Genomic DNA, 23,425 nt, shown 5'->3' with positions numbered 1-23,425 from the left:
TATCACCTGACTGTTTAGAACATACAAAATCCTGTAATTTTCAAAGGAAATAAATATAGGAAATATCTTGTGATTCCTTAATCTACAAATGTTTTTCTTAAATTTCTCTTTCTTTCAAATACAATATATATATATATATATATATATATATATATATATATATATATATATATATATATATATATATATATATATATATATATATATATATATATATATATATATATATATATATATATATATATATATGTATATGTATGTGTATGTATATGTATGTGTATGTATATATCTATATATCTATATATATATATATATATATATATATATATATATATATATATATATATATATATATATATATATATATATATATATATATATATATATATATATATATATATATATATATATATATATATATATATTAATCCATGGGTTAAGAACCATTGCTTTACACAGTATAATTTTATACTTCACACATAATAAGAGACAATGTTTGTAACTCACACTCACCATATTGTACTGCACAGATGCAATCGGCCAACAACTTATAATGCATAGTCTGTAAAAAAATTATTTAATAGTTATACTTCTTTTGGGTGGGTGAGTTATTATTTGATTTTAAGTGTTTGAATGTGTGTTTGCCATTGTCATTTGACTGTTAAGAAACATATTTCTTATTTGTTTATCCATAAAAGCATATATTGAATACAATTTCAGTCTGTTAATATTTCCAGATGATAAATAAAATCACGAATATAAAATAATCGACATATTTCTATCTGATGTGTACTATTTGCCAGTCACAAATCTTTGTTCCTAATTTCGAACTGTTCACAAAATTACAAAGAGATATTAGACGTATCGGGGTAAAACAACCGTATCTTAATGTCTTGCTCTTAATGTTCGGTCACTACACTAAATCACTTCGGTATTTGTATTTAAAACACTTTCAAAAGTGAGGTGTAACTTTCACACGCATTCAACATACATACAACTAACTGTATGTAGGAAATGTTATTTGTTAGGAAACAGAATATGGAAGCGAAACAGATAAAAGGAAACATAATATGGAAGCGAAACAGATAAAAGGATTAGAAAATTGTTTCCTTCAAATACTAAATTGTTTTCTGCCTTTAGTTAGAAAATATACAAGAAAAAATGAAACAATAGTTAACATTGGCTCCGGCATGCAACTGGAAAGGGAATAACTTACCTCGAACTGTTGGAGAGATGAACACACATTATGATATTTTCAGCATACATCTGGTAATTCTCATCTATGCAAAAACTACACATTTGGAAAACAATATCCTGATAGCTTTGTAATGTTTTATCAGTCCATCTAATCAATAATTGGCAAAACTCCAGTGGTCTGACAACCTGAAAAACTAATGATGGCAGAACTAGTTTACCATCAAGCAAGCTGTATGTTTTTCCCATTCGCCTGGTTTTAAAGTAGGAGAAACAAAACGGGCATTAAGCAAATTGATGAAAGTTTTTAAAACAATATTGAACTGCAGCCATTTTCTGCTTAATAGAAAGATAACTATCTTGTTTTTCCCCAACCATCGATTACTTTCCTTAACTAAAATTTGCTAAAAGGATTTTTATACACACTCAGTGACTCGAGAAAGAAAATTTGCTTTCAAATCCTAAGTATACGGTTCAATTTAAACTTTTGAACTTTGTCTCATTTATTTTCCTAATATATTTGCCTAGATATATGACACAACATTTTTCATCCGAGTTTTGGTCTAGGAAAGAAGACATTGTCAAAGTTGTCAAATTAATTTCGATTTACTTCCGCACATAACCACATGTCGTCTATTTAGATACAAAGGTTGTTTTTCTTTGTAGACGTGTATTGACCTTTAGTGTCCTTCACAGCGAAAGCTTGGTGCCGTAAAGCATGATGCCAGAATTTGTCACCAGCTTGCTGTCATTATTCAGTCATAAGGGTTCCGAATTCCGTACCTGCAAAATATTTTTAGTGTCATCAACAGTCTATTTGCATCGTATTTAAATAACTTGCATCTTTTAACTTGCCCAGTTTAATGATAATAATAATAATAATAATAATAATAATAATAATAATAATAATAATAATAATGAGGACTTTGTATAGCGCCTAATCTTTAGAAGCCCTAAGCGCTTTACAACATTAGACAGCACCTATAAGATAAAAAAATATAATAATATTATTATAAAGCAAACACCATGAAATTAGAAAAACATTAAAGAATAAAAAACATGCTGAGAATATTTCAGGTAGGAAACATTATTAGGTCTTTAAACTTGTTCTTGCAGTCGAAATAAGTGAGTTTTGAGAGCCCTCTTGAATGTGATCACTGTGTCTTTGTGTCTAAGTTCAGTGGGCAATTCATTCCACGTTGCTGGGCCCTGGTATGCAAAAGAACGCTGTCCATATGACTTTGTTTCCATAGTGGAAATAAATGAGTATACAATTGTCAGAAGAGGAGCGTAAGTATCTTGCTGGTGTGTACACATGGGTGAGATCGGATAGGTATGTTGGACTAGAGTCCGACAGTGAAACGTAGGACAGAGAACAAATTTTGTGTTTGATTCTGGATCGAATGGATAGCCAGTGGAGGGTACAGAGCAGCGGGGAGGTGTGCTCTGATAATGGTACTCTAAGTATGATCCGAGCAGCTGTGTTTTTGACTTTTTTGAAGTTTCTGGAGTAGATATTGAGATGAACCAGATATAACTGAGCTACAATAGTCCAGTCTTGAAAGTACTAATGAACACACAAGTGTTTTAGTGGCATCAGCTGAAAGATATTTGCGAATTGAGCTGATGCGTCTCAGCTCAAGATATGCAGCCTTGCATATGTTCATGACATGTGGGTGCAATGTGAAAGTGCTGTCCAGAGTAACACCTAGGTTTCGTACTGACTGTGTTAATTTAATGTTGGTGTTGCTGATATTTATTGTTTGAGGTAAAGGACGTGAATGAGACAGTCTTTGTGTTGTGATCAGGATGGCCTAAGTTTTATCATCATTCATCTGCAGCTTGTTACATGTCATCCATGATTTCACATCAGAAATGCACCTCTCTACACCTTGGATGGTAGCATCAACTTCAGTTGGGTGGCTAGATTTGTATATTTGGGTGTCATCAGCGTACAATTGGTGAGACACTGGATGATGATCGTTGACACTTGAGAGCGGCTGAGTGTACAGAATCAAGAGAACAAGTCCAAGAACAGAACATTATACTCTACACCTCAGGTCCTGAACCTTTTTGAGCGGCTTCATAGATTAGGTTTGTGGTGTTAGCCTCGCCACCCATCAAATGCTAAAACATTATTTGGGTAGGAAATTTAAAATTATTAAGGTTGATCTCGTCGACCCACTCAAAACAACATGGCGACTCAGATTTGGGTCTCGACTCATGGGTTAAGAACCATTGCTTTACACAGTGTACAGTTTTGCTCCACAGCGGTCAAAAAATAACCACATAATAAGGGACAATGTTTGTAACTCAAGTAATTGCAATTACACACATAGCCCTTGGTATTCGCGTTTGCAGTGAAAGCTCTTACTAAACTATGTGTCAAATTTCCTTTTCAGTGAGATATGACACATCTTTGTGTCAAATTTCCTTTACAGTGAGATATCACACATCTTTGTGTAAAATTTACTTTACGGTGAGATATCACACATCTTTGTAAATTTACTTTACGGTGAGATATCACACATCTTTGTGTCAAATTTACTTTACAGTGAGATATCACACATCTTTGTGTCAAATTTACTTTACAGTGAGATATCACACATCTTTGTGTCAAAATTACTTTACAGTGAGATATCACATATCTGTGTGAGTTAGATATGGGAGTCGTTAAGAGACAGATAATGTCAACATTTTGTATTTGTCCGGCCAGACATTGTGACGCTTGTTCAGACGACAAATAATTTCCACATTGTGCAGCTTTTTTAATACATTGTCACGCCAAAGTAAATACGTCATCAGATATATAATTATGTAATTACTACTCACAAGAAAAATGTAAATAACCTGTATTGGGAAAAAGAATTCCAACCGTCGCATTTTCCACCAACGTTCGTACAAAATGATCCATTTTAGTAAAACATCCATTCAAGAGACATACACATGGGCGTCATGAATGGCAGATTGCCGATTGGCCAAAATAAATGGAACATTTCCAGGTTATGACTCTTATTATCGGCTAATTTGCTGTTGTTTCGACATTATCTGCGTTAGAAACAGTTTACAACGGCATACATTCTGCAAAAGTTGTGGGGATCGGTAGATACACTGAAAATCCTCCTTTCAAATGTAAGTTGGTGATACTTTTTACCGTGAAAAGTGTATGCGTATCGAAATATATATTGGTATCTTCGTTTTGGCACGACACTGTATCAATATTGTATCAATATTGTATCAATAAAGCTTCAGTCTTGAAAATACCGATGACCCAGGACAACTATAACATTGCCAGACCAGACGAACGTTTCACAGATCTGACTCATAACGATGAAATGGAAACATTCTTCACATCAAAACGATGTGTAATAGCTCATTGAAATGGAAACATTCTTCACATCAAAACTATCTGTAATAGCTCATTGAAATGGAAACATTCTTCACATCAAAACGATGTGTAATAGCTCATTGAAATGGAAACATTCTTCACATCAAAACTATCTGTAATAGCTCATTGAAATGGAAACATTCTTCACATCAAAACGATGCCTAAAGTTCTGAATTGTGTTACTGTTAAAGCAAGCACCATTAAGGAATCGAGGGCTAAGTGTAAAACAAAAACTTAATATTCATAATATTTACTCATTTTAGTATCAGGCTTACATCGGGCACCCATGTAAGAAAAAAGAAAACAAACGCAGTGGTTTCCGTTACAATATTTTCTTGAATGACAGAAAATAAGCAAACTGGGCATATTTTCTTTACCAACGTTTTAACTAGACCCTTTTGAGACATTTGGAGGGTGAGTGGTGATGGAAGAAGGGTAGGTCTAGGCAGGCGTCTGTCAGTCGTTGGGCATAGCAAATGTGGTGACTATCATCAACACACTAATTAGACACACGGCATTTCAGTATTCATGGTCCGAAGAGAAAAAAAAAAAACAGGTGTGCATGGATGCCTTACAGGGCAAATAGAACCGTGTATTTGAAAATGGTTTAGTACCTATTGCACAGTACCTGACAAGCGATATAGAGACACTTGACATGCCGGAAATGAAGGTTCTATCGCCGCTCGCATAGGCAAACTCTATGGAGATGGCCACCAGGCCGACAAGCTGCGAGGTATAGAACTAAAAGCCAGACGACAATTGTTGAAAGTTCTTATTACATATCTAGTGATCATACCGGAGAGGTGGTGCGGTGGATCCTACCATCTAGCATTGAATGGATCACGACACGGCACCCATAAACTCCAACCCGTGGTCGACCTGCAAATTGAGCGGGACCCAGCTTGTAGATTCGTGTTATTCCGCCCGTAACTAACATGCCATAAAGGAGCTCGCTGATGGCAGGTCCTTGGATGGCCGTTAGGTTATGGATAAGATCTACTTAGGCCTTTTGCGAGTATACTAGGTCGTGCCTGTGCATCTAGGCATACATGGTTGATGGGTGCTTCACCTGCTTTTGGTTGCTAGCAGCAACTAACCAGTTGTTTAGCCGGGTCCCATCCCCGCAATAATCCTAGACGGACACACGTCGCCGGATCCCACGTGGCTCTTAACAACTGTTTCGGTCTTGCGCCAACAACGCAAACAATATGGTAGCATTTTGAAATATGCCACATGCGTTCAATAAGTATGGGCGTCATTAAGTATTCAGCCACACGAGGGATTGATCCATCGAACAACGGTGAAAAGCAGCTGTTGCTGAACCTCCAGACGCATTGCAGGAGATGTTCGCGATGCGGCGACCCTGAAAGGACTAAAACTTACCACAATGTTGGATCTCAAGAAATTATGCCTCAGGGCACTCGTCAAGTATAATAATAATAATAATAATAATAATAATAATAATAATAATAATAATGAGGACTTTGTATAGCGCCTAATCTTTAGAAGCTCTAAGTGCTTTACAATATTAGACAACGCCTATAACATAAAAAAACATATATAATAATATGATTATAAAAACAAACCATGAAATTAAAAAACATAAAAAAACATGTTAAAAATATTTAAGGTAGGAAACATTATTGGGTCTTTAAGTTTGTTCTTGCAGTCGAAATAAGTGAGTTTTAAGAGATCTCTTGAATGGGATCACTGTATCTTTGTGTCTAAGTTCAGTGGGCAAATCATTCCACGTTGCTGGGCCCTGATATGCAAAAGGACGCTGTCTATATGACTTTGTTTTCATAGTGGGAATAATGAGTATACGATTGTCAAAAGAAGAGCGTAAGTTTCTTGCTGGTGTGTACACATAGGTGAGGTCAGATAGGTATTTTGGACTGGAGTCCCTCAGTGAAACGTAGGACAGAGAACAAATTTTGTGTTTGATTCTGTATCGAATGGATAGCCAGTGTAGGGTACAGAGCAGCGGGGAGGTGTGCTCTGATAATGGTACTCTAAGTATGATCCGAGCAGCTGTGTTTTTAACTTTTTTGAAGTTTCTGGAGTAGATATTGAGATGAACTAGACAGAATTGAGTTACAATAGTCCAGTCTTGAAAGTACTAATGAACACACAAGTGTTTTAGTGACATCAGCTGAAAGATATTTGCGAATGGAGCTGATGCATGTCATCTCAAGATATGCAGCCTTGCATATGTTCATGACATGTTGGTGCAATGTGAGAGTACTGTCCAGAGTAACACTTAGGTTTCGTACTAATTGTGTGAATTTAATGTTGGTGTTGCTGATATTTAATGTTTGAGGTAAAGGATGTGAATGAAGTATGAAATCATGGCGCTGTTTGTTTGCCCCAGCTACCTCACTGACAACCACCAGGTGGAGGCCTGAATTGATCACATGTGGTTCTCAACGACCACCCACAGTTTATCCCGCTGCATTGATGACAATTGCCGCAGAGCGATCCCGATGATAAAGTTTGTAATGTTCGCCACAGACATGCCGTTGAACCCTTGTGCAGTATAATATTCGTTTCAAAGCCCTCTGCTAAAGCAGAACAGAGACACCCGTCAAGTGTTGGGCTGTTAATGCCAACTTCGTGCAGTAGAAGGGGTAACTGGACGAGTAAGACAATATCTCTTTTGTCATCCCGCTGAATCATATATTTTACTTCTACCGGGATGAGTGCAAGGTCATTTTCAGCGCCATGCACATCATGTCGCTGACACACCGACGACGATACAATATTCCCCGCCAACGCGCCCATAACTCCATAACGCGTCAGGTGAATTTTGGGCATTGGGAACATCATTTCAAAGGTTTTGAGTGGGTTGTTGTGGTACTCTTCAACCTCATTACAATCGAGCATTATTCACTCATCATTAGAGGACTCCTCCCCTACCTTGTCTTCCTGCTTACGCTTCAGACTGTCCATGAATACTGACGGTATACCATAGATGTTTCTAATCGGTGGCTTGGCGATAGTCACTAAGTGGGTGATCCACTCTCCTCCCACCTCCGCCCACCCACCAATGGTTACAGGGGTCGAGTAATCACGTTGGTGCTCCTTGACTCAGGAAAATATCATGTATGGTGGTTTCAACCTCCCATTTACTATAATAACTTCAGGAATAACATAAAACGGATCAATGTTATTGTTAACATAGGCACCAGTTTCATTCACAAACATAAAATCTCATCAGCTAGCAAACATTTTTCCTATTCCAGCTAAGTTCTATTTGTTTTATTAATTCATGACAAGTATTGATATGTTATCACTATTTTGACGTCAATACAGTTACAATTGAATTGATTTACTAAGCCGCTTGCTTTATTTGTATATTCTCCTTGAACATGTTTTCAGAGTTACGTGCCCTTAGTAATAAATTGTGATAGGGATTAAATACCTTATCATATACCCGTTAGACATTATAGAAGACGTTTGAAGGAGTGGTAATAACAATTTACGAGTTGCAGATAGCGGTGATATATATTACTAATAGCAACGGCACGGTATTTGGTTTGCTTTAAACCCCAATTTACTGTTAAATATCGCTGTTGTGATTCTATATTTATAATTAACTATTTAGAATTTAGCCCCTTCTACACTTCAAAGTTTTATTTGTCTCTGTTCAGGATTGTACCCCTTACGGGCTCGGGGATGTGGAATAGCCCGATTGGTCCTTCTGTACGATGTTAGAGGAGATTAACTGAAGTAGATGACACGGTGGCCCAGTCGATGTCATTAAGGACTGACGAACGAAGGTATACTAGTAAGAATGCAACCTTCCTAACAGCGCGGGTTGGCTACCCTGTCATGTCCTTGTGCAAGGCTCTTTAGTCCAGTTGCTTCGGTAATAGATAAGGCACTTGTGATGTTGTACTGTAAGACACCGAACACCTCAAACGTTTGCTATGACAACGTGGTATTTCATCTTCTGTTACGAGTCACAGGTACATGCATATTATTCCTCATGTTTCGAATCGACTAAGCTTTCTGACATGTGATTGGCTGCAACCTCCCATGTGATACCGATATGTAATTTTGCACACATTGGTAAATTCTGGATACTTTTTTCAGTTCCCAATCATACTCCATTGCTTTCAGTTTGCCTGTATCAACTCCTTGCAACATTACAATAACAACAAACCATCATCCCCGTAAAATTAGATCAAGTTTTCCAATCCCAGACAAAATCTTCATTCAGAAGTTCAAACATTAACCTAACTGCACCCAACCTCTCACCTCTGTTGCCAAACAAAGCATATGGCAGAATTTACAATCAATGTAAGAGCGTAAGATTGACAGATCTCAGTGAAAATGAACAAGAGTTAGGGGTAGTTCAGTAAACAATCATGACGACCTCGTTAACCCTTGTGTTATGATTTTGTACGGGTATGTCATCGTTGTTTGCCAAGGGTAGCATATGCATTTAGCTCCACATGGACGATAAACGAAGCGGCTAATTAAAGAAAAACTGTGCTACCTAAAATCAAAAGTTTTTCTGCCAGAATATGCTGATTTGGACGACAGAAAGGAGAAAAATGTAATCATTAGTATAAAACAATCATGGTTGGGTCTTTATCGAAGTGTAAAGTTTATCTACTCGCGTGCAAAGTTAACATAAATCCCTCGGACAGTTTTCCTTTGTGAGTTATTGGATAAATTTCATTTCCTTAAATACGTAAGCACGATCATTTGATAGTAAATAACGTTTCTTAAATAACAGAAACACACATTTTAGCATATAATAGACATTTAATTATCCACAACCCGAAATATTGTATTGTAATTTGTTTTAAACATTTTATTTTTGTCCAATTTTCAATTCGTGTCCTTACTTGCAAACATTAACATTGGAGAATATTCCTTTCAAGTAATTAAATCATTCTGATCAAATATCTTGATTCTTCCTCAACAAAACCTTTAGAAGCCGCCACCTCCGGGAAGAAAGCAAAACTAGCGACTTGAAATGGAAAGATGCTTACAAGTGGTTTAATTCTTGCGAAAATGTGATGCAAAGGAACCTGGGAAAGTATCCGATTGGACGGATAAATGCCTACTTGGTGTGGCTTTCAAACTTGGTTTGATTATATTTTATGATTATTCGTGTCTGTAGCGTTCAGAAAAGAAGAAAACATCGTTTTAGTTGTATAAATTGTGGTTGCAGAAGTTAAACTACTGCAAAAAATGCTGTATTAAATATATCGTTCAATCAGAATGTTCAAAGATGCCCTCTAAAAAGTTGCGTGTCGTTCGCGTTTGTAACTCAGTAACGTCTTTTTGGAGTTGCCCATTTTATCGCCCAATTACCCTATTGCTACTCTTGGAAAAAGTTCAATAATAGGCCACAAGATTTATGAACTTCAAAACGTTTTCTGACGGAATTTCTGATTCAAAAAGCAAACTACTCATCATTCGATTGTCGACGATAGCTGCTTACACTACCTCTGGCTTTTATATAATTTAGAGGTGTAGAAATATATTGATATTTTTTAACTGAACAGTTTTGATATCAATAAATATCATCTTGGCTTGGAAAATGTTAAGACTAAAACGTAGTAATCTATTACACATTACCTGAAGCATAATATAGGTGGCAGAGTTTTCATATTCCACAAACTTCTCCATAGTTAGTTTTTGTTTTGACTTGATTTGCGTAACGGTGTCTACGTCACACTTAATGGAAACGCTTAAGTTTATGAGCATCACAACATAGCCACTGAAGTAGTGAATTGAATACAAGTCCCATTCACCATAATTTTCACTGCAAAACAGTCAGCGTCTCAAGAGAGCACATGTATGTATGTATGTATATCTATATCTATCTATATATATATATATATATATATATATATATATATATATATATATATATATATATATATATATATATATATATATATATATATATATATATATATATATATATATATATATATATATATATATATATATATATATATATATATATATATATATATCAGGTGAGGTAGATCAATAGATACATAGCCTTTCAGATTAAATATCTCAGTGTAAAGCGCCTTTTCTTCTTGCTTGTCTAGAATTCTGTGAAATATATTTGTTTGATATCTCGTCACGAATACGTTGGTGCCAGAGATCCTCAATGCTTTAAACAACGATTCATCAACATTGGGGCCGGTGATTTCGTCTGAATGCATTCTGACACGATGAAACAACGATGAAAAATACTCCCACAGTTATTAGATCGTGAGTCAGCTTCCCCTCTGACTTTCTCTGCAGGAGATTCTGCTAACTGTCGTAAAGATAAAACGTTATCAACTTGTATCAACATCTACAACTGTACAAGCTGAGGAATTTTTTGTTTAGAGGCATTTTATGAAGAACAACAACAATAATTTCAGTGTATGTATCTACTAAGTATTTACAGAAAACGTGTGCATTTTATCTTGAAACCTTTTATATATCTTTACCTGAGATTCGTCTCTGTCATGGAAGAAAATGATGTAAGACACTTGGCAGGAGTACAAAGTGTGTTCAAGAAAACTGCACGATTTTCATATGTTTATTAAATAACTTAGTATTTTAATGTCTGAAAATTAACTGCTTAGAAAAGAAGAAGAAAATAAGACGAATGAATAGTTTACTCGCTTTATTTACTTAAGAATTTTTAGGAAATTAAGTTAAATGTTTTGTTAGCACAGTTAATTTTGAATTGTTATCATCGACAATATGGCGCTCGTTGAATTATTAAATTTACTTTAATAAACTTTGATGTTATAGGCAAAACCAAAATGTTGATAACATTTCATGCAATAGAACCAAATCTCATTAAAAATCTTTCACGTCTGATAAAAAATTATTTTCTGTGACATCTCAATCGTTTCATTACTTGATGTTGTTTTAGCCTTCTGGAAACGAATTACTTCAGACCAGATGGTGATCTTTTATCACAGAAGCAGGAAAAAGTTTGTTTCAGTTGTACAGGTACATCTTACACAAAACAGAGAGAGAGAGAGAGAGAGAGAGAGAGAGAGAGAGAGAGAGAGAGAAGGGAAATTGGTATGTTGAGCTAGGTCAGAAACTCTTGTTAAGTCGAGCTGACTCGGAACAATCAGAGATTTACGCTCGAACCTGCAGTAACATTCTCTGTGCAGTATCGAAATTCCGGGCCTCAAGACGAGACTTAATTAAAGTTACCTTCTCCACTGGGTCTGTCCACCCCGAACCACGCAGATGTGGGTGTTTGAACCATAGGTAATGCGGGATTGTAGCGCGTTATCTTCGAATAGGTAGTGCTCGAGAAAGCCCAGTCTGCGCCATAGTCGCTAAATAAGCGACCCTGCTATCTGGCGATTTACTGTCCAAGTTCGGATATTATCGCTACGTCAACCCACTCTGAGGACACGGTATGTATGTTAAGAGCACCAAATTAGTTGCAAACACGTAACCACATTACGTTGTTAATTTTCATGACTTCCTTAAGTCAGTCTAATACATCTCCTGAAAGTTATTTCCAACTAAGGACAATTCTTTCAAAAGAATGTGCTAATATGTGTTTTTGCAAAGTGTAAAATTGCCGATGCTTATCGGAGCAATTCCTTGGTCAAATCATCATTTTCGGAGCTGCGTAGTTTTGCACGTTATAAAGCTCTTGAATTTCGGAGGTAAGTACATTTTTCTGCTAGATTACACTCCCATGATGCCTAAGTAGAAGTGATCGTTTTTAGGTGGTAGTATATATTTGTACCTCTATGTTATTGACATCATGAAAACGTCGGATATTTTGGTCTTGACTTACTATATGGGAACATAATGAGGATTATAATGTATCTTCTTGCTCTTTCTGCAGGTGTCATGGTTTGCATCCCTATTTTAATGAATATTATTCATATTTCAGTACAGACACACAGAAACAATTGCATACCATATCAACATGCATCCTTAAAAATAATATAGCTCCACAGAGCAGATACATTCAAAGAAATAAAAAATAAACATAGTGTTGTGAACGGTGAATGCCATCAATGGAGCGGTCGTGCAAATAGTGATGCCTGTGGCATACTGTGGGCTATATTTTGGGTGAGAAGAATGAAAGTTTTAGTACACGTTTAGTTTCTACTTTCCTGACCCCACTGTAGAGATGACACCAGAGATTCGCATCTCACTCTTGGGCGAGAAAAAGAAATGTATCAATGTTATGTATATATCTTGACAATTCTATGTTCAGTTTTCAAAGAGGAAAAAGATTAAAATTGTGTCAGAATCTGTTCGACATAATAGTTGAGCTAAATGCATTATGTGAGGTAAATGTCCTGTTTGTTTATGCCATATGTATGTTCATTGCTTGTTCATGGTTCAGCAGTCCTGCAAGATGAACTTGCTTAGAATTTCCTGTCACTTTGTTTCTTTTTACTGGTACAAAAGTTTTGGGGTTTTTTTTGTGTGCGAAGAACTTGACTTTCTCAAAGTAGTGTATCAACAATTCTTTTGAGAACTAGAATGTAAATTGTCAAAAGAGCGGATAATTGTTTCCTCTTGGCATGCCGATTCCTCTAGGCAAAGTCCGAGTTACTCTGCTTTTATAAAATGCAGTGAAAGGTAAATATCTTGTCCTTCACGAATGTTCGCAACAGGAAAAAGAAACAGTTTCAGGTTAATGGGATTAAAACATTCTAATTAGTTCAGCATTTGACAATATACATACAGTTTCGCCTTTGAAAGTCTCAAGTTTTCACAGAATATTATAAGTACATCAGTGTCACTTGTTTTATTCTTTTTCTTTTTGCAGGTCTCAGGTTATATAGTAAAATATAAGGATTAATTTGTTAATTAGCTTCACCGTCATCCAGATACTCATTCGAATCTAAATGCACAAGAGAGTGAGTTTAACGGACAGATTTAGCTTCCGTCAGAGTTGAATTTTATGCGGCATGCTTATTAAAAGCCAAGCTTTTGAAATGCTTTTTATGTTGAACTGAATTTTCCCTTGTTAATATTTGTTCTATACGTTCGCTTATTATTTACTATAATTTTGTAAATTCCATAAAACATTAAAGTCAGTTATAAGTAAATTGGTATCTGAGAAGAAATTTATGTTATATTGTATGGAGTAATTATATATGCGTGGTCAATTTGTAAGCTTACTAGAGTCCTACACATCAGTATATCAATATTCAGACATTGCCTAATATTAGTTAATTAAACTTTGATCTCTCCTGATTAACTAGACCGGTGTTTGTGATTACCCACGCCACAAAACACCCACCCACATAACACCGATGTTGCTATTATCATTCCAGAATAATAATGAAAGGTTAGGAACTATTTCTTTTATATCAGACTCAATTTACTTCCAAAGCACATTATTTACTTGAATGTGTATTTTCTTTCTATTAAGTTTGTTACAACTTTCTCAGTTCTGTCACTGACAACTATCATATCATTTTTGTATGTGCTTCTAAACTTTGAAACTCCCAAATCCGTTCTTAGCATTCAAGCAGCATTGTAAATGAATTGTTTTAAAGGTGGTAAACAAAGAAAACCAGCGTATGCGGTTGCACACAATTTGAAATCTTTAAAGACATTCAGCCAGTCATAACTCACAATGTAAGTAATAAAGTGATTTTTGCCGCAAAGTTGTCACTCTTCTAAAAGAGTAATAACACTTGTTGTTTTGCATACAAAGATTTTCTATCAATCCATTTTACTAGATAATACCTACCTATGTGATACTTACACAGCTTTTGACACAAAGGATTTTCGAGTTATATTCCTAATTTGGCAGGTGATAGTTTCGTTAATTGGCCCCTGTCAAATTTCGAAACTTAAAGCTATGGTGTGCCTTTTTCAGCTATTATTGTTTACTAATTAAAGATATGGATATATTTGCCAATTAGGCATTTCGGGCTTGTGTCTTCCTTGAAAACGAAGTGAGGCCTTCCTTCCATTGTTACGCTGCAGTATATAGACCGTGAAATACCAATAGCCAGCTAGGAAGAAGAGCATTCCTCTCTCTCTCTCTCTCTCCCCCCCCCCCCCCCCCCCCGTAGTAAACGTGTGGTTTCAGGGCAAGTGGAAGATCTAAAATAACAGCTTGAATGACAACTACGTTTAATTGGATCGACCTGCTTAGTACACACTGTTTTGCAGAATTATCACATATGAAATGGGATAGTGTTTGCATTGTGGGCATAACATGTTGTCAAATGACCTTCGGACGTGAAAAATGGCGGTATAAATTTTGGGGTCGGGGTTTATAACCTTCTTTGCTATGAACTGACATTGACATCTCTGGTCAAGTGAATACAATTTTTATGCTTTGTTTTAATACAGCTATCCAAATATATGGACCTTTTTGACCTTAGTTGTGTCTTTATTTTTATAATTTTTTACACTAGGCCTGTGAATGCGGCATTAAATTTGTGCATAATAACTGTCCCTTGCACACTTAAGAAAACCTGATATTTTTTATTAGTGCAGTCAGCCACATCTCTGGTCAAGTAAATACAATTTTTATGCTTTGTTTTAATACAGCTATCCAAATATATGGACCTTTTTGACCTTAGTTGTGTCTTTATTTTTATAACTTTTTACACTAGGCCTGTGAATGCGGCATTAAATTTGTGCATAATAACTGTCCCTTGCACACTTAAGAAAACCTGATATTTTTTATTAGTGCAGTCAGCCACATCTGTTATACTTGTCCGTTTCTTTTTATATGCGTAAGCAATTTTTATGCATTATCTTCAGTATATTTCCTTCGTTTGTCCACATATCACTTAGTGTTGTATGTTATACACATTTGAAATCGTGGTAACTGTTTTTTGAATTTTCATGTTAGAATTATTTACATCATGAACCTACTGGATATTGGAACATAATGAGGATTATAATGTATCTTCTTGCTCTTTCTGCAGGTGTCAAGGTTTGCATCCCTATTTTAATGAATATTATTCCTATTTCAGTACAGGCACACATAAGAATCTGCATATCATGTCAACATGCATTTTTAAAAGTAATTTAACTCCACAGGGGCAGATACACTTCAGAGAAATCATAAATTAACATAGTGTGGTGAATGGTGAATGCCATAAATGGAATGGTCTTGCAAATAGCGATGCTTTTTGGCATAGTGTGGTGAATGGTGAATGCCATCAATGGAATGGTCTTGCAATGCTTTTGGTATATTGTGGACAATATTGAGAAGATTGAAAATTTTAGCACAGTTTTAGTTCTACCTTCATAATCCCACTGTGAAGTTGACATCAGAGATTCTTTCTATATATGTAAGTAATTTCTATGCATTTTATCACATGTATCAATATTATGAGTATATTTTGAAAATTCTAGGTTGAGTTATGAAAAGGGAAAAGGTTTAAAATTAAGCGACATAACCTGATAGAGATATTGGTTGACCTAAATGTTTTTTTGTGAGGTAAATATTCTGTACGATATATATATATATATATTTATTTATTTATTCATTGCTTATTCACGGTTCAGCGTTCCTGCACGATTTACTTGCATATAATTTTTATCACTTTTGATTGACCTGTAAAAAAATTTTGTTTTTAGGGGTACCAAGAACTTGACTTCCTCAAGATTTATTTTTATAGCTAGAATGTAAGCTGTCAAAAGAGCGGATCATTCTTTCCTTTTGGCATATCGATTCCCGTAGCCTTTATCAACTGCATGTAAGGTAAATGTTGTGTCCTTCGTGGATGTTCGCAACAGGAAAAACATTTTCACACTCATGGGATTGAAACATTCTAATTAGTTCATAAATTTGTATGCTTTTGACTATACACACAGTGTCTCCTCTGAAATTCAAATGTTTTCACTGAATATTAAAAGTACATCAGTATCACTTGTTTGATTCTTTTGTTTTTGCAGGCCTCAGTTTGCATGGTAAAATGCTAGGATTAATTTGTTAGTCATACTGAAAGAAGCAATAGCTTCATGCTCATCCAGATACTCATCCTGATCTAAATACGCAAAAGAGACACTTGACGGACAGATTTAAGCTTTCGTAAGAGTTTTGTTTTATGTTACGTGCATATTAAAGGCCAAACATCTGAAATACTTATTATCTTTAACTGAATTTTCCACTGTTAATATTTGTTCTTTACTGTAGCTTATTATTTACTATGATTTTGTAAACTCCAGAAATAATTAAAGTCAGTTGTAAATGAATTGGTATCAGAAAAGCAATTTCTCTGTTAAACTACAAGGAGTGATGATATATGTATCGTCAATTACAGTGGCTACGCATGAAAGAATATATCTTATATAGTACTTTGTAAGCTTGCTAGAGTCCTACACATCAATATATCAATATTATGACATGAGATAATGTTAGTTAATTAAACTTTGATCTCTCCTGATTAGCTAGACTGTCTATGTGATTACCCCCGCCCCAAACACACACCTGATAACAGTAGTGCTGCGATTAGCATCCTCAGAATAATAAGGAAAGGACGGTTTCTTTTATGTCAAACTAAAATTACTTCTAAAGCACATTATTTGCTTGAATGTGTATTTTCATTCTGTTAAGTGAGCTGGAAGAGTTTTTACAACCTTTTCAGTTCTGTCGCTGATTACTAACATAGCATTTCTGTCATTCGCAACCTCTTCAGTTCTGTCGCTGATTACTAACATAGCATTTCTGGCATTCGCTTCTAAAATTTGAATCTCCCAAATCCCTACTTGGCAATCTAGCAGCATTGTAAATGAATGTTCAATCAGTTCTGATGCTACGGTGGTGAACAAAGACAAAACATATGAGGTTGCACACAATTTGAAATCTTGAAAGAAATTCAGTCAGTCATGACTCAGAATGTAAACAATGCAATGCTTTTTGTCAGAAAATAGTCTAAAAGCGTAATACCATCTTTTGTTTTGCAGACAAAGATTTTCCTTTATACCATTTTACAGATACTATCTACATATATGATATGTACACAATTTCTGACATAACGTTTTGAGCCAAATTCTGAAGGTGACGGGATATTTTCGTAAACTGCACCCCTATCAAATTTTTTAACTTAAGGCTATGATGCCGCTTTTTCAGTTATTATTGTTTACTAATTAAAGATATGGTAATATTTGTGAACTAGGTGTTTCGGACGTGTGTTGTTTTTGAAATTGTTGTGAGGCATGTACACCTCACATAGTTACTCTGCAGTATGTAGATATTCGAAGAGGAAGAGGAGGTTACCCCCACTCTCCACCCCCAGCAGTAAAGATGTGTGTTCATGGCAAGTAGAATATCACAAAAAAAATGGCTTGGATGGAAGCTAATCAAAGAAATGGACAATGCCCATGACTGAAATGTGTCGGTGAAGGAGAACAATTCTCCTACTGAGCATAAAGGATACTGTAAACTCCGAATGCTTTAAATGTACTCTAGGACTGATATTAAAAGCCAGCTTGGATAAAGTGAATATATGTAATTCTCTGTCATTTCGTATAATTTTAAGGTGGTTTAATCTTTTAAAGATTGTCGCGACGCGATGGATGATGACCCATGTTAATCCATGTTAACGAAGACCGTTGTTTGCAATTGTTGAGTTGGAAGCACAACTGTGTGAGAGCGCAGATACATCAGTCTGCAAGGAAAACTGAAGTTCTACAAAGCCGTTGTATTGCCGATCGTGCAATATGCTTGCGAAATCTGGAAGGAGTACAGACACCATACCCAGAAGCTAAAACATTTTCACTTTGATTGCATTAGGAAACTGGTGAGGATGAGTTGGCAGGACAACACTGAGGTTCTCACATGGCTAGCATGCACAATCTGCTGATGAAATCACATATAAATGGGCAGGTACGTCACGAGTATGTCAGACAAAACGACTACCAAAGAAGATATATTACCAGCTGAAGTAGGGAAAGCGATTTCAGGGTGGTCAGCGAAAACGCTTCAAATATTCCTTCAAGTCATCCTTCAAGCATATCAACAGTAAGCCATACATTTGGGAGAATCTCGCACAGAATCTCTCCATCTGGCGCAGTTGCCTCCATACTGGACCTACATACTCTGAACTGAGAAGAATTGCATATGCAGTGCGGAAGCGAGAGAAGCAAAATCTCTGAACTGCAGCACATCCTGTTTACCAGCCAACCAAGTAGCATCTCATATTCAGTGTGCCACAGACAGTTCAGACTACAAACTGGCCTGATGTACTCACAGCAATCAAACCAGTCAGTGATGCCATAGTCATGCTTGCAGGACGAATAACATATGCGTATTTATGCCTGTATGTTGGTCACCTTGACAGGATACCATCCAATACATATATGTGCTAAGTGAGTAATTATTGGAATTTGCCATTTGCAAGAGGGAACCTTTAGCAGCAAATTCACTTTTTTTTATTCAAACAGTAATTGGAATCTCAGTTGAAACATATCTTAAGTACCTGATGATCTAATACATTGTTTGATATACCTTCACAATATTGCTGATCATCATGCTTGTTTCAAATACAACATTCAAACATCTACTATAAATTCTTTTGTTAAAAGGTTTACGCATCGTACATTTAACTCCATGCTGTATGTGGAAATGGTCTCAACCTTAACCTTTGACCTCATATTTGCGTGCTCCGTTCGCATTGAGGTGATCAAGAGTGCAATCATCGATATGTGAACATTTGTTATACGACATCTTTGAAGAAAATTAGCGTGATCTTTACAAAACTGGAATAAAATATTTTAAGATAATAAAATTTCTCTTGCGCCTATGAGCATAAATAGTTCGATATCTGAATTCAAAAGTTCGAAGAAAAAGGAACTACTATATTCCTTGCTACATGGTCTGGAGCACTTAATATTATTAGAAAATGTCACTAGGATTGTAAATAATAAGTAAAATCTACAATACCTGCCGTCATTGAAAAAGAAAATTGGTGGTGGTGGTGGTGGTGGTGGGGGGGGCAGGTGCTTCGCCACTGACAAAAACTGTTTCATTAACAGAAATGAATTGACGTTCTTGGACATTTTGTTCAAATATACTCATAAATGAGAATTTTGTGATAGGATTTAATGTCATTAATTTCCGAAGGAGGCACTGTTAGATACTAGTATTCAGACGACGTTATTCTTATTGTGTATTCTTGATGTAGTACTCGCACATGATCCGGAATGTAATAAAACGCACAGATAAAACATGTTCCGTGTTTCAGTAGCTTTAACAATATATCGTATACCTCGAGTCCAGCTGCAAACTGCACAGACCCAGATCCACCGTCGCATAATTCAATGCGTAAAGGAACGATTTAAAGGGCATAAACAATTCATGCATATTGTTGTCTGAACCTTCCTTTCCTCTGTGATAGACTACGACGTACATAATGGTTGTCTCAAGTTAATGAAACACAACAATTTTTGTTTGCTTATTTTGCTCCGCGTTTGATGCAGTTCCAGAGACAACATTTTTAAAATTTATTTTCTGAAATAAGATCTACTTATCATTCCATAGTAAACAATATTAAGCATTACTAATGTTAGACCTTGTAAACTAGTAAAGTAAACAATTAAGCATTACTAATGCAAGACAGTGTAAACTAATAAAATAAACAATTAAGCATTACCAATGTGAGACCCTGTAAACTAGTAAAGTAAACAATGAAGCATTACTAATGTAAGACCCTGTAAACTAATAAAACGAACAATTAAGCATTACTAATTCAAGACAGTGTAAACTAGTCAAATAAACAATTAAGCATTACTAATGCAAGACAGTGTAAACTAGTAAAACGAACAATTAAGCATTACTAATGTAAGACCCTGTAAACTAGTAAAATGAACAATTAAGTATTACTAACGTAAGACAGTGTAAACTAGTAAAATAAACAAATAAGCATTACTAATGTAAGATAGTGTAAACTAGTAAAATAAACAATTAAGCATTACTAATGTAAGATAGTGTAAACTAGTAAAATAAACAAGTAAGCATTACTAATGCAAGACCCTGTAAACTAGTAAAACGAACAATTAAGCATTACTAATGTAAGACCCTGTAAACTAGTAAAATAAACAATTAAGCATTACCAATGTAAGACAGTGTAAACAAGTAAGATAAACAATTAAGCATTACTAATGTAAGATAGTGTAAACTAGTAAAATAAAAAATTAAGCATGACTAATGTAAGACCCTGTAAACTAGTAAAATAAACAATTAAACATTATTAATGTAAGACCCTTTAAACTAGTAAAATAAACAATTAAGCATTACTAATGCAAGACAGTGTAAACTAGTAAAATGAACAATTAAGCATTACTAATGTAAGACCCTGTAAACTAGTAAAACGAACAATTAAGCATTACTAATGCAAGACAGTGTAAACTAGAAAAATAAATAATTAAGCATTACTAATGTAAGACCCTGTAAACTAGTAAAATAAACGATTAAGCATTACTAATGCAAGACAGTGTAAACTAGAAAAATAAATAATTAAGCATTACTAATGCAAGATAGTGTAAACTAGTAAAATGAACAATTAAGCATTACTAATGAAAGACCCTGTAAACTAGTAAAATAAAGAATTGATTTTACATTCCAGGAACATTACAAGAAGGATAAATAATGCTGTGTCAATAAACATGTTAATAGAATTAGTTTAAACTCCGATATTTTTCGTTATGAAACTGAAAATTGGTCATTATTGACAACAATACACACGAATCTCTTCCATCCCTCAAGGAGTAGTATATGCTGAATACGCAACCTTCATCAATTATTATTATTATTATTATTATTATTATTATTATTATTATTATTATTATTATTCCACTTTGAATACTCTTTATCAATGGCTGTGCATATCATAGTTTCTGTTCCATGAAAATTAAAATTAAATTGAATTTAGATTTTTTCCACTGGAACTATTAGAATGGCAAGGAACACTTCAAAATCTGTATTATAATTTCGGAATGCTTATTACTAATGTCATCAGGTTTTATGCCCTAGAATAATCATATTTAGTGACAAAATAACTACTCTCGTTACGAACCGTTCCGGTGGCCTAGCTGTTAGAGCGTCCGCCTCGGAAGTGGGAGGTCGTGGGTTCGATCCCCGGCCGAGTCATACCAATGACTTACAAAATTGGTAACAGCTGCCTCGCTAGGTGCTCAGCATTAAGAGGTTAGTGTTAGGACTGGTCGGACTCATGTCAAGATAATGTGACTGGGTGGGACATCATGCTACATGTCTGCGGCATGATGCCCCAGTGCTAGACATCACTATAAACTGCCACACTGCGGACATCGTAGCGATATGACTGAAAAATTGTTAAAGCTACATTAAAAATCCTAATCACACACACACTCGTTAAGGAACCATATGGTAAAGCCTAACAACGTGGTCTTCACACCTGATTACTCATTTTCACGCACACGTGGGAGCAACGGCTTTCTGTGTTGCGTTCTCTGGTTTACAAATTAGTCTTTATCATCCACCTTTCTGTCATGCATGTGTGTTTGACAGCGTATATGTATTTTGCTGATTATCGAGAATATTATTGTGTCAGTCAGATCTGACATTGCATATTTCTGTCTTGATTACCGGTTACTTTTCGAGCGACAATCTTGTTTTAATAGCGTTGATATTATCTTCCTTATCCACGCATCGTGCATATAATAAATCTGAATATTTCGACTTCGTGTGATTGCATACACATATTAGTATTATGGATAGCTGAGGATAGATATATCTGGATATTTCTTATGTTCGCATAAGTATCATATACCTGTCACATTCACGCACGGTGTTTGATATCTGTGACTAACAAACAACACACTTAGGCTACACTCTCAGTTGACGGAAAAGAATGATTGGCTACTGAATTGAAAGGCAGTGAGTGATGGCAATGAGTGAATAGTGCTTATAGTGATTGATTTGGTCATACGTGGATCGTCGTATTTAAGAGCTTACCCATCACGTTCGTTTAATGGCGACGAGAGGGAGGAGCGGGTATTGGAAGGGTGCAGTTGCCTATGGGCGTCAGTCGAAAATGGGAGGGGGATGCCGCCTGGAGCCTATTCTTCACAAAGATATAAAGGTGCTGCAATTACGGATGGAGGTTGGCAACCGAGATAAAAAATGTCCTCAATAGCAAAGTAGAGACGCCACTGAAGAACACTTCCCCCGGGCACTTCGAAACCTCGATCTGTCAATGCTGTTATCTGCATGTACTAGACCTATTGTGATGCTCCCCGTTTGGAGAATGGAAAGATGTATGTGAAGAGAGAGAGAGAGAGAGAGAGAGAGAGAGAGAGAGAGAGAGAGAGACCCAGTTATGCTACCTTGTGATTAAATACGACATGATTAAATACAATACTTACATTACACTCTTGAGTAATTAGGTCATCATCTGGGTAGCAAATAATTTAGATTATTAATTGTGTAATAATTAATCAATAGGTTGGATATAAATATAATATTACTCAAAATAAATCTTGATTCAATCAGATATTCAGCCAAAATATAGAGACTACTTAATGAAAAAGATATGCATGCAGAAATGGGCTATTGTTTCCAAATAATATACGTATATTTAAGAATAAGTAATTATTTTGTACACATTTTTCTTTTCCTTGTAGGTTTAAACTCTCAAAAAATATTTAATCAAATCAAGGAAAATGATGCAGAAATTGAGACACCATTTTTATGTTTCAGAAAGAAAATTAATTCCAGTATACACATATTTACAGAGTGTCAAGTACAGTAGAAATCGATGTGATTTTAGGATGTAGAAACTCTATAATTTAAAATGTTCTCACATTAAGTTTTGATGAGATGAAACTTTATCGTGTAAGTTGTGAGATTTGAGACGAAGTAAACAC

The 23,425-nt window shown here is 35.4% G+C and overlaps 1 long non-coding RNA gene across 1 annotated transcript in view; it reads right to left on the bottom strand.

The window, feature by feature from the left end:
• Positions 1-1,813: 1,813 nt before the first annotated feature.
• LOC149808169 (uncharacterized) overlaps positions 1,814-23,425 on the bottom strand; it is a 46,468-nt gene continuing 24,856 nt past the window's right edge. The window contains exons 2-3 of the long non-coding RNA XR_016419673.1: positions 22,925-22,953; positions 1,814-1,977 (exon numbers count right to left, since the gene is read on the bottom strand). This is a non-coding gene — a long non-coding RNA (uncharacterized LOC149808169). The remainder of the gene's footprint in view (positions 1,978-22,924; positions 22,954-23,425) is intronic.

The sequence above is a fragment of the Sinohyriopsis cumingii genome, chromosome 1 (assembly GCF_028554795.1).
Source record: "Sinohyriopsis cumingii isolate HCF-2022 chromosome 1, ASM2855479v2, whole genome shotgun sequence".
Classification (NCBI taxonomy): domain Eukaryota; kingdom Metazoa; phylum Mollusca; class Bivalvia; order Unionida; family Unionidae; genus Sinohyriopsis; species Sinohyriopsis cumingii.
Note: the sequence above shows the minus strand (reverse complement) of the source record. Positions and strands in the feature narration are given on the sequence as shown.